Here is a 13,894-nt window from a genome sequence, read left to right as displayed (position 1 = left end):
CTTGGTAACGGTAACACCTTTGGGTAAAGATATATAGATCTGGATTAGTGGAATGGATGAGATCAATTCTGTATCTCTGATGATGAATTTAGTTTTGGTCTTTGTCCTCTTTGCTTTCAGTCTTATTTAGACAGGAAGCCCACTGAACCGAGACAGGTGTTGCCCTCCCACCGTACAGAGCTGAGTGCACTGTCACTGCTATATAAACAGCCTTCTTCTTCAGGATAATAACAATATAGATCATTCCTCTCTTCTGGGATGGCAGATCTTATGTTCATTTATAACATTTTGGACATTCAATTCAGTTTGCATTCTTATATTTAAACACCTTTGCATTTGTAATAATAATAATAAAAACTAAAAATGGCTGGCATATTTCACATTAGATATATGGGTTTCAAAAAGATCCCTAGAAATATTCTTCCTTCTCTCATCCTCATTGTGTTGTATTATGAGGATGTTTTGCTAGATGCTTATTCTTAATTCTAATTAATTTGTTGAGATTTATTCTACTTTTTGGAGAAAGTATTGCTATGTCCTGATTTAAATTCCTAAATTTGTTGTTTTTGTACCATATACCTATAGGTGCATGTTAATATGAATATTAGAGAAGTTTAAGTTTATATAGTTTTATTTATACTTTCAAAGTTCATACAACATCTCCAAATAATCTGAACATTTGAACTAGATTGAACATTATTTCAGGGAAGGGAGTTTTCTTATGTCTCCATGCATAAGAATATTCTTCAGTAGAATAATTGCCAGCTATTTTTTTTCTTCATTTGAATAATAGTAATCACTTTTCTAAAATACTACAGAAATGTTACATTACAAAAAAATTCTTAGCATATCTCTGTATTTATGAGCTCAAAGTTGGTTTGTAAATACTAAGGTCTGTGAATGATCTTTTGATATTAAGTGGATCAAAACCAACTCTCATGCTATCTTACTGAACTAAATTCCTGATTCCAAACAAACATGGTGTTTCTATCTATAAATACCCTGAAGTATAACCGGAAAACAAGTCTGAATCTATTCTTGTCAAAATTTAAATTATATTGCATTCACTTATATTGAAGGTATCTAAGCATCACCAAAATAATTAATTTTGATAAGGGAAAAATATTCTCATTATCCTGAATTCTACATTCACTTAAAGAATAACATTAAAAATAAAATATTTTAACTTTAAAATATGCTCATTATCCTGAATGATACCACTAGTGAACACTTTTGTTTGTTTATCTAATGGTGTGCTTTAAGTGGTAAAATGTATTTACTATCAAACATTTTAAATAGGTTCAGGGACTCTAAAATAATTAAGCAGTTTATCCCTATGTAACATTAAGAAATAGCAGAGACTTGGGGAGTTAAAATAAAACTCTTTTCTTATCCAAATGAGAAAAAATGAGAGGATTTGTGGCAAATCAGAGAAACCACGGAATCTGGCTTTGGTTTCAAATTTTCCAGTTCAGACTTTGCCAGGTGAAAAACGATGACGAACTCTCAATTTATGTTCAATTTCCATCTCAAACTCAATTGTTCACTAGAAAAAAACACAATTGATGACTTTGACTGTCTCTGTATTATAGTGAATTTGTGGTTTTATAAAGTGACAACTGCCATTTTAGATTCTCACCAGGGAGACTAAAAATAAATTAATCTTTGTCAATTTCAATGTTTTCCCTGTTTTATTGTTATTATAAACCATTCTGTGGAAGGGAAAAGTACAGTGTCACCACAGGTTCATCAGACTTGAAGCTAAAGGTTAAATGAATTTCTCAGACTGAGCTCATGCAGAGGGAAAAGGCAACCATATCTCTATATAACATGCAGATTAATCTGCATTTACTGGACACCTAACTTTATTTGGCAGCTAAGTGTTTGTGATTAGAATATTGAAAGCCATATATCTATTTCTTGAACATAGCAGGAGAAAGTTAATATATATATATATATATGACAAAAAAATTGAGCACATGCAGCAGAGTAAAGAAAGCTGCTTGAGGCTTTATAACTTCTGTATAGAATCATTGTTGAGAGGTACTAGTGGAAGTTATCATCTGTATTGTTCTATCAGAAAGCATAGAATGTTTGATTTAAAAAAAATGAATTAACAGGATGCGAACCATGGAAGAGATCTCAGAGATCGTTTACTGCAGTTGCCTCTTTTTTTCTTTTTCAAACAGAAATTAAGTTACTGCAGTTGGTAGCCAGATTTCTGGATCTGGATCTGGTCTCAATCAGAACAGAATGCAAAAATAGAAAAAAATCTCCTGGTTTCGATGTTTTTTTTTGTTTGTTTTGTTTTTTGTTTTTTTTCCTCTTGTGATTAATAGAGAGTCCTATCTTTGAATCTAGACATATGAAGACCTCCGGGGCCCTTTGCAATGTTATTCTTTAATATTTTAATGTAACAAAAAGTTTGGGTAGGTTTTCAATTATGCAAATAGCTGAAGTATTTTAAGGGAAGTGTTTAAAATAGACATCTGGATAATAAGGATTCTAGAAGGAAGGAGGGAATACTTATTTTTCTTCCACTTAGGGGTGAGGTAAGTAAACTAATAAGTGAAGTCTCTGTTTTCAGTATGGCACACAAGTATGTTGTGTGTGTTTCTTTGCACTCGTGTACAAGTTCTGAGCAATACAGAACCAAACATAATAACACTTTTTTTTCTTTCTGTGCCTATGACTGGTGTCATAACTGTTACAGCAAAGTACATCCTACTTCATGTAAGAAGCTACGGCAGCTCCTTTGGAAGAGACTTGGACATAGTTTTCTAAATGTATTTGCTTTATTTAATGTGTTCTACTGGCTTATTCTACTGTCACCCATATTAAGGTATTTCTGCTTAAAAAGTAAATTCACTTACCTGTTCTCAGTGTGACCATAACCCCTCAAAACCATGTGTTCCTTGAGTGTAGTCAGTAGCACTCAATCAAGGCCACAGCCTTTGACCCATAAGAGTCAAATAAAAATGTACTTTATTATGGCATGTATCCAGTTCCATAAATGTGACTTATTTGAATCTCTGACATTTAATGTAGTAAATAAATTATTCCTTCATGAAAAAGTTTTAAAAAATAATCAAGATAAACAGATATGGTATGAAGCAGTGGTTTAGCTTAACTCAGTACAAACTGTGGCCATGCATCTGGCAGGAAAATCTGGGAAAAGAACACTCCAGAAGAGCTTGACTCTAGCTATTGTAGGTTTCTTTGCGGAGTTTATCACAAATGCTCACCTTCTTTCCCAAGCTAGTCACTATGAACCTTGGCTCTATGAGCAAAATGAAGGGAACAACCTAATCCTGTGGCCTGCTGAATCATACACCCATGTGAGTAAGGGGGCACTTCCTCTGAAACCTGAAGCTGGACACTGGGAAGCTCCATCAGGGAACCCCCATGTCATCTGTTGTATGAACCCTAGGGGAGGCTTTTTGGTACATAGCCTGCCTTCACCCATGACTCTCATTCCCAAACATCCAAACATTGAGTTCACTCTCTGTTCTTGCCACTTGTGATCCAGAGGAGATGAAGAACCTCTATAAAATAGAATCTCTCTAAGAATTAAGTGAGGAAAAAGTAAAAGTGCTTAGCACCTAAACTAAAGAAATACTAGAGAAACTAAAAAATACAGAGAAACTAAAAATGGAGTAAAGGGTAGCTTCCTGTCAGAAAGTTAATTCCTGTTCCATAAGGTGATTGCCACTCACTCATCCCATACGGGCTCTTTCCTGTCCTTCCCAGCTGGAATAGGTGAGGCTCTCACCTAACAATTAATCTTTTCCCTATCCTGAGAATATGTCTAGAAGTCCTACCTAAGTCCATTCACAACAATACCAAGGAAAGAATGTCTTGGGAGCTTCAACTTCTCTGGGACCCAAGAGACTTAACGAGTTCATGGAGTGATTGTTGTCAAATATATTGCTTTCAGGCTTTAAAAAATAAAAGGAATAGCATTTTGTGCCTAACTTCCATTACTCTTGCCTTAACATCATTCTAAATTTAAATATGCTTTTAAGCTTTTGACCTATATTTCACACAGACATAGCTAGTCTAAGTAAGGCTAGTATTTTTGCAATTTGCCAAATTGATTGTATTGATCCTTTGTCTCATCACGAGACCATCATGAGGTCTCCTCAAGTATTTGTACACTATGGCAACCTCAGAAAGCAACTAGACTTCAGAGCAACTCCAAGCCATTGCCCTCACCTCAGAGCAGCCCCCTGTTCAATGCATGTCACCTTGGTGTTCTTACACACTTTACCCACATCAGAAAAATGGTCCCGCATATCATTTCAGGAGCTGGTGAGAAACAGGCCCTGAGAAAGAAGTAGAAAGCTATGGGGACACCCTGACTCCCAGCCTAAGGAAGATATGCAGTTAGAGCTTGAAATAGGAAAATGTGGATGTTAGATTGTAGCAGCTCCGGCCTCTTTCTCTCGAATTTCCTATACAACTAGAGGCACAATCCAGGTAAATGGAGAGGTGCCTGGGGTGTGTATAAAGGGCCCTGGTAGCCCCGCAATTGCCCAGAGTATATGGTTGCCAGCTCTATCCCTTACACAGCTTCTTTCTTCCAAAGAAAACTCAAAACACCTTCTTGCTTCCTTAAGAGGGCAGCATGAGGCGAACATGCTAGCCTCTCCGTTGCCTTTCTAACCGACCTTTCCTGAGTTTTCCTCTGCTAAGCAGAGTTCTGTTAACTATTTGCCTTTACTTCTTGGCAGCAATTAGCATATTTCCCTGCAGCTGAGCAGAAGTGCAAAACTGATGCCTCCTGGCTTTGGAACCGGAGAGCAGACTTTTTGAGGACCAAGGGCAAGCTGTGTGTTCTGCAGGTCACTGGGAAGATAACAGAGCCCCGGATGACACAATGACCTGGTTCAATGTGCTGGCAAGACACATTTGAAGTTTTCAGCCTACTCGCACATTGAGATGGTAGTGATAAGAGACCACGATGTTAAGGTAGGGGAATAATAGCAGAAAATCCAAAGGTTTGTGATGCATAATCTCCTATAGCTGGTTAATTAGGAGTAAAAAGAAGACTGAAAATTTTGAGTTCATATTTCATAATTAAGTATATTAATTTTGCAGGGGCAAAATGAGATTGTAAAAATTCTAGGGAAAGAACTTTTTTTTTTTTAAGATTTATTTATTTATTCATACAGAACTGGGGTACAGGCTAGAGATGCGGAGGGTGAGAGGATTCACTAGGGACAGAGTGGGGAGCAGAACAGGCAGATTGATGAAGTACACTGCTGAGGGGAGCAGTGGGCAGGTCAGGAGAGGTCTGCCACACCATGTGGTCACCTCTGGGGCAGGCGGGGATCGAACTCATGCGGAAGTGGCTTTAGCTTCTTAGTGCAGTGCTTTAACCCGCTGCGCCACCAGGGAGGGCCTTTTTTTTTTTTTTTTAATCGAAGACATTTGCAGGCACTTTCAAATTTTAAAAGCCACACCCATGGTACTTGAAATTCCACACTTAATTTTGTGTGTGGTGGTCTGATATTGGTATGATTTTTAGTTCATGTTCTTTCCATGTCCTCAGAATAAATGTTCCCTAAGGAAAAGGACAATGTTTTATTCACTTCACATGATTTTAGAACTGGTGTTCTGAGATAGGAGACAGAAAGTGGAGAACCTTGGGGGAGAGGGAAAAGGCAGCTTGGCAATATGGTCTCTGGACTTGCTTCTGAGAGCTTGTTGGTGTTGTTTACTTTTTCCAAACAAACAAACAAAAATTGCATTCATTACTTGTTAGAGCTGTGTAACTTGTCATTTTCAGTAAATTCCTATTCATTAAATGAGTAAATATCTGAGCAAATGGCTGTTTCTAGATGAAAGGATAAATGTATGGACTCAGCATTTCTTTCCCAGCAACTACAGACACTGGTTCTCAGTAACTTTTTGAATTCCTTGACTTGGGGAAATCATTTCCCAGATTCTTGCTTCTGGATACACCCCCTTCCCAAATGTCAGTGTGGCTTCTTCATGGCTTCTCCTGTTCTTTTTACTCCGTTACTAAAATCTATTCCCCTACAAAGCTCTGAAATCAGCTTCATCTACCTCCCAGGAGTGAAGTCCTTTTGCTTCTTACACATAGTTATTTCTACATTTCACTCTTGTATTTCTCCCATGTGTCCTGTGTCCTTGTAACTTAGTCTCAAGGATCGCTGACCTGCACTCGCTGTCCTTTGCAAGGCTTGAAGCAATCTTGTCACAGTGAGGTAAACATTAAAATTAAAATGTGCCTTGATGGCGATCGTTCTTCTAAATCTTTTGCAGAAAAGAACTGGATGTTCCAGTGAAAACTACTGGTCTCTTCAAACCACTCTCTGTCTTAAACTAAATTACATTTAGTTTTTGTCTCTTAAATTTCTAGTCCCAAGGATTGAGTTTCTTGCATAAAACAAAAGCAAAGCATCAAAAACGTTTCCAAACACTACCAATTGTTAAAGAATAACAATCACTTGATTCCAAAGCCAAAATTAATTTGAATTTCTATTTCTGTCATCTCCTACCACCTCTTTTAGTTAACCCAATGATATTTCTTGGATGAGCTCTATATAGGGGATTTATTACTTTCTCTGAATTCTCTCTGTCTTACCATTACTCTCAGTGCCCACAGAGATCAGAACAGCACAAATCTACTTATGTCACTGTCTCCTCTGAAGTCATGCTGGCCCAGTCTCCTCTAGGCTCATGGTTCCCTCTCCTCATATCAGTCCATTTTCTTGTCCCTCACCCTGCTCTATAACAATGCCTTCCATCATTTCTTAGAGAAAACAATCTCTCTCACTCTAGGGCCTTTCTACCCATTCATCTATGACATGGAAGCACTAGTTCCCAATGTTTTCCTCTGACCCCTTTCCTTCTTTCAGATCTCAAGCTGTTTTTTCCTTTCTCCAGACCACTTTTTCTATATTTCTATCTATGCTGCCACCTTCATTATTTATTTTTTCACTGTATTAGTTTTTATCTTAGCATTTCCCACAAATTTCATTTATTTTACTTAATATATTATTTGTCTTCCCCAATGGAATGTATGGTAAGACAAAACAATGCCTGACTACTCAGCATTTTTATTACCAAAAAATATATTCTATTATCATCATAGTTGGTGTTCATTATATGTTTATAGTAAAAATACATACATACATACATACATACATACATGCATGGAAATATAGCTTTCTTTGGTGAGTATTCACTTAGATTCCCTCAGTGTACATCAATTGATCTTTAGTTAAGTAATCTTTAGTTAAGTATCACATTTTAACTTGGTTCTAGAAGTACCCATAGTCACCTTTATTAACTTAGCTGCAATATTCCTTGTATGAGAGTATGTGCTTGTATGTGTATACACACATATATTAACATTGTATTTCTACTTCTATTTACAAATATACCTTGTATATATATGTGTGTGTGTATACATCTATATGTTTATTTACCACATATATATGGTGTGCATATATGTACACACAACATACACACACATGTGTACCTTGATGGTAATCATGTGTGTGTGTGTGTAGTGTGTGTGTGTGTGTGTTTAGTTCCGTTTGCCAATCACAAAATGTACATCTCACTCATTCACTTGGAAATTGTTATTCTGGTAGTTGAAATTCCTTGACCGGAAGCAGAAGACCATGTTGCAACTGTTTATGGTTGATAGTCCCAACATACATTCTTGATTTCCTATATTTCATGAGTGGTACAGAATGAGGATGACAAGACAGTATGAGGCATGCTGCCCTTCAATTACAGTACGTAATTGAATGGACTGTCTTTGTAATTTTATCTGTTATCCCTGGTCCCTAGAGAAACTGGGCACCATGAGGTTCTAAGTCACAATTCCATTCACTAAGTGTGTGCTGGAGCTTGTAATGAGTTTGTCTAAAGCCTTTCATACCTCTGCTTTCCATAGAAGGTTCATTTACCTTTCTGAAACAGAACAGAGCTGTTTTTAGATTTCCCTGATTTCCACAGACAAGACACTCCTGGGATCATGCTGTAGAAAGTGTTCACTAAGACACATTGTTAGCTGATTGGTTGATGGGGGAATAGGGAAAAACAACCAGAAAGTCCACGTACTATATGTTTCATCCCAGCCTCAGAGTTATTAATTGTACATCACAGCATTCTCTTTCCTCTAAATACATGTCTAGTTCCTTTATTAAAACTTCATACTCATTACTTCCATTGCATCCCTCAATGGGTTGATTCCATATGCAATGTATTAATTACTCTCTCTGCAAAGACTCTAACATAAATTCCTCTGGTGCCTGTTCCTTATTGCTGCTTAAAAGTGTGTCCCTTTATTATATTCTTTGATGATAACATATTCTAGTTGCTTTCCTTCCTATTCTACCTTCATCTTGACATAATAATATATTGATAGGAAAGATTCTCTTATTAACCAAAATTGGGTCCATAGCCTTGCATAGATGAGGTACTGGACTTTTCTTTTTTTTTTAATAGCTTACTGACTCTCTGGATCACTGAAGAATTGAGGACATTCTCATACCTGAATTTTAGGCCAACATAATTCAATACAGTTATCTTCAGAATATTAATGAAAGAATGGAATTCTAAGGCATTAAATGTAAAAGGGATCATGAGAACAAAAAGAATACAGATGAGAAAAAGGAGAACTCTTTCTGGCAAGTAATGTCCCCTATGTTTCAATCTTCTGGAAAGGAAAGAAACAGTCCCTGAAACTCCTAAGAGCTTCAGAGCATCTGACATGTACTCTATTCATAGTAATAATGGACCAAATATGAAATTGGAAAATCTCATGTGGGTAATAGAACATTAACTGATATATGAGCTTCTTGCAATTATTCACATTTTTTGTGCTTCAGAATGCTTGTTGTTTGACTTAGGTGAAAAATATAAAAACTTCCTAAGAACCCATACTGGATAGTTGCCCTGATTGCAAATAAATCAATTTGGTAGAAGGACAGCTAATTTACATTTCTCCTAGTTGTCCATGGGACTTGCAAGTGTGCCATAATTTTTGAAATTTAACTGTGGAATATTTAGAAGACCACTGTTTCTAAAGACTTTATTGCTGTTTTACTTCTTAGAAATGATTGTTGAGCTATAACCACTATTTCTTGTGGCATCTATCATTATTGTTTGTTGAACTTGTGACTAATAGTCTGGAGGGTAATTTAATAAAGTTAGCATGGAACATAAATAGAACTTACTCTTCCCATTGGATTCAGAACCATATAAAAGCATCACAGGCCATCTTTATATAAGACTGAGACAGAGGAGTACACTTATACCAGATAAATTCAAGTTTCAAGGAAAATATGACATTTGAGAATGAAGGTTATTGCAAAAAAATTACTCTGAAATCAGTATACTTAGTGTTTAGCTGAATCTTTCCAAACTTCAGTTTTATAATCTGTAAAACAATGCCTGCCTTACCAATATTTTAGGGATAAGTTGTTTGATTATCATATTGCCTTAGCGCTAGGAAAATTAATTATTATTTTCATAATTACTGTTCAAATTGGCCATTGACTTTCAAATCATACTATAGTAATATATTCTTTTCCATCCCCATATTTTAAGGAGAGGTATAATTTGTTTAACTCCAGACACCTCTTATGGATTCCTAGTCTTTATTCTAGTCTATTTGGTTTTGTTATGTTCTCCTCTATACCATCCCATACTATTCTGTTGTGTTCTATTCTATTCTACTTTTTCTTTTTTTTTAAAGATTTATTTATTTGTGCATACAGAACTGGGGTGCAGGCCAGAGGCTCAGGGGCGGTGGGAGGCTTCACCAGAGACAGAGTGGGGAACAGAACAGGCAGATCGACGAAGTACACTGCTGAGGGGAGCAGCGGGCGGGTCAGGAGAGGTCTGCCACGCCATGCGGTCACCTCCGGGGCAGGTGGAACTCATGCAGAAGGGGCCTTAGCTTCTCAGTGCAGTGCTTTAACCCGCTGCGCCACCAGGGAGGGCCTCTATTCTACTTTTAAAATATTTTCTTGAGGAATTAGCTAATTCCTTTGGGCTCCCAAAGACAATAAATTAGTAATGAGAAAACTAGAAGCCTTTTGAAAAAATCTTGGCTTCATATTTAATTATAAGGAAATAGTTCTTCGTTATCTATTCTGTGAAATAACTAGACATATAAAACACCTCCCCAAAGATCTGCTTTTCAAAACATGATGCTGCCTTGAAGGAGCCCTTCATAAGAACTTGGGTCTTGGAATGGGATCACCAGTGCTTTATTGATGTTATATGCCTCGAGCAGCCTTCTAGAGAGTTTTTCTGTGTTGTATTTCACTATTATAACTCCATCATGGTCAATTAGCAAGACAGACTCCTGGATTTTAAGCTTGAAAATGAGGTTTCTTGATTATTTATGTTTCTAAGATGTTATTGAGTAATTCAGCTTAGTAAAGAACTTCAATGTGTTCCATCATGATGACTGTAAATCCAGGTGTTAATACTCTCAGATGGCCCATCATCTCACTGGAGATATCTAATAAAGTGGCCATTAACTGACTGTATATGGTGATGTAAACTATACTGCTAGCTGAACTTCCCATTACCAAGAGCACCACTGTGGAGGTGGAGGAGATTATCTAAGTAGGGACTAGACATGATCATAAAGAAACCAAGGAAACAAAGATGTTCCCTTATCCAGTTACAGTATATACACATAAAGCATCAGGCTTGAAAGGTAGGCATGAAGGGAAGTTTTGATTTGTTGCATTATAAAATTAGAAGGATAAATTACTTTCACACTGCAGGCATTAAGCAGGTGTGGAATGCAGCAGCTTCTAGCAATGCTGGTTTGTCCCAGAGGATATTCATTCTTTTTCCCTTTGACAAATCCAGCATCACAGATAATGAAAGTTGGATTCAGGGAACAAAGGGAGCATGTTCTTCCACCTATAAACACATCCAGGAAAGTCAATGACATGATAATGATTAGGGTCAAAAGTTGTAAATTAGTTTTATGCTTTGGGGGACAGAGAAAAATAAAGGACCCAAATGTCCTAAACAGAGGTTAAAATATGGTGCTGTAATGATGGATTCCAGTCTTAGCTCTTCCCTCAGACTAACTTAGTTGTTAGAGCGAATCACCAGTTCTCTCTGTGTCCCTGTTTCTTCTTAGTCAAAAAAGCCAGGATGATTGAAGTGGAATCATTGTCTAATTCAGTGTCAAGGTAGGCACTTTTATTATATTATTAAAAATGATCAGAAACCAAAGGTGGCATCATTATGCTCTCTGTAGTGCTTCATGGTGGAACAGATGCCTGCCGTGAGCAGATTAGGGAGGAAACTCTAGGGGCTCTAACATATCATAGAATTGTGTGATCTGGCTTTGTGGTCTTCTATTTCCCTGTCTTTGTGTTTTGTCAGCATGCTACTCACATGCGACTTGTGGTCATTTCATTATTTGAGTCCTTCTCCCCTAACAATCCAATCATTTGTATTGGCCCCTCTTATGTCAACCCTGCCCCTTCTCTCAATTCTTTCTTCTTCTTCTTTTTCTTCTTCTTCTTCTTCTTCTTAAACTTCACCTCATTTTTTCAGTAACTTTTTCTGAAAGTGGATACAGGATTCAAAGTGAAATAAGAAGGAGAAAGACAAATACCAGATGATTTCACCAGCTTCAGCTATTAGTGAAACTGTCTGGTATTTTTCTTTTTCATCTGCTTTATTTCACTAAGCATGATCCCTTTCAGCACCACCCATGTTGTTGCAAACACATGAGTTTATCTTTTTTGATTGTGGAGTAACATTCCATTGTGTAGCTACACCAATCATCTATTTTAATTCCAATCATCTATTTTTGTGTATTTGGGTTGATTCCGCATCTTCCCTATTATAAGTAGAGCAACACTAAACATGGGGGTACAAGTGTCCTTTGAGTCTGTGTTTTTGTGTCCTTTGGGTAGATACCTAGGGGTGGGATTGCTAGGTCATATGGAATCTCCATTTTTAGCAGTTTGAGAAAAATTCTAAACAGCTTTTCATAGTGGTTGTACCAGTTTGCTTTCCCAACAGCAGTGTAGAAGAGTTCCTTTCTCTCCACATCCTCACCAATATTTGTTGTTGCTATTTGTTTTAATATGTTCCATTGTCACTGATATGAGATGGTATCTCATTGTAGTTTTAATTTGCATTTCCCTTATTACAAATGATGTTGAACATTTTTCATATGCCTGTTGACTGTATTTCCTCTTTGAAGATGTGTCTCTTTACCTCTTCTGCTCTATTTTTTGTTGAGTTTAATCAGCTCTTTCTATATTTTTGTGATCAATCTTTTGTCATTAGTATTGTGTGAAAAAATTTTCTCTCAATCAGTGGGGCATCTCTGTTTTGTGTAATGTCTCTTTTGCTGTACAGAAGCTTTTTAACTTGATGTAGTCTTAGCTGTTTATCCTTTCCTCACTACCTTTGCTTTGGGTGATATCTTTAAAGATGTTATTGAGGTGTATGTTGTGTAGTGTTTCACCCACATTTTCTTCTAGATATTTTATGGTTTTGAGACTAATATCCAGTTCTTTAATCCATTTTGAATTTTTTTTTTTTTTTTTTTTTTGCAGGTAGTAGTCCAGTTTCCCCAGCACCTTTTGTGGAATAGACTTTCTTTGTTCCATTGCATAGTCTTTGCTCCTTTGTCAAAGATGAGCTGTCCATAAACCTGTGGGTTTATATCTTGGTTTTCTATTCAGATACACTGGTCTGCATGTCTATTCTTGTTCTAGTACCATGCAGTTTTGTTTATTATGGCTTTGTAGTCTGGGAGTGTGATGCCTCCATTCTCTTTCATTGTAGTCTTGTGAGTTTTGGCTGTTGGAGGACTTTTGTGGTTATATATATATATATATAAAGATAAATATCATCAATGTTTGTTTTATTTCTTTAAAAATATCATTGAGATTTTTATTGGAATAGCATTAAATCGGTATATTGCTTTTGGTTAAATGGGAATTTTAATGATGTTAATTCTTCACATCCATGAACAGGGGATATCTTTTCATTTCTTTGTCTCTTATTATATTTATTTTACAAATGTTTTATAATTTTCTTTGTATAGGTCTTTTACTTCTCTTGATAGGTTTATTTCCAAATTTCCAAATATTTAGTTGTTTTGTTTTGTTGTTGTTGTTTGCTTCAATTGAAAAGTTTTTTGTTTTTTTTTTGATTTCTACTTCTAATTGGTTGTGCATAGGAAGGCCTCTGACTTTTGTGTGTTAATTTTATATCCTGCTACCTTGCTAAACTGGTTAATTGTTTTGGTTAATTTTTCTATGGCATTTCTAGGGTTTTCCATGTAACTTATCATATAGCCTGCAAATAAAGAGAGTTTTACTTCTTTCCCTAGTTGGATTCCTTGTATGTCTTTTTCCTGTCTTATTGCTCTTGCTAGGACTTCCAGGATTATGTTGAAGAACAGTTGTGATAATGGACATCCTTGGCTTGTTCCTGATCATATAGAAAAGGCTTTCAGCTTTTCTCCATTGAGGATAATATTGGCTGTGGGTTTGTCTTATATGGCTTTTCTCATGTTGAGGTATGCTACAATGATTTTGAAGGCCTTAAACAAAAATAGATGTTAAACTTTGTAAAATGCCTACTCTGTATCTTTTGATATTATTATATTGTTTTTATTTTTCTGTCAGTTTTTATTTTTCTTTTCAAATGTTGAACCATTCTTGAGCCCCTGTAGTCATGGTATATTATTCTTTTAATACATTGTTGGATTCTGTTTGCTAAGATTTTATTAAGGATTTTTGCATCAGTGTTCATTAGGGAGATTGGTCTCACATTTTCTTTTTTTGTGTTTTCTTTGTTAGATTTTGGTATTAGTGTGATGCTGGTTTCATAGAAGAGTACCCTTGCC

This window comes from Condylura cristata, unplaced genomic scaffold (genome assembly GCF_000260355.1).
Source record: "Condylura cristata isolate star-nosed mole 26May11 unplaced genomic scaffold, ConCri1.0 scaffold00016, whole genome shotgun sequence".
Lineage (NCBI taxonomy): Eukaryota > Metazoa > Chordata > Mammalia > Eulipotyphla > Talpidae > Condylura > Condylura cristata.
The sequence above is the reverse complement of the archived record's forward strand: the minus strand, read 5'-3'. Positions refer to the sequence as shown.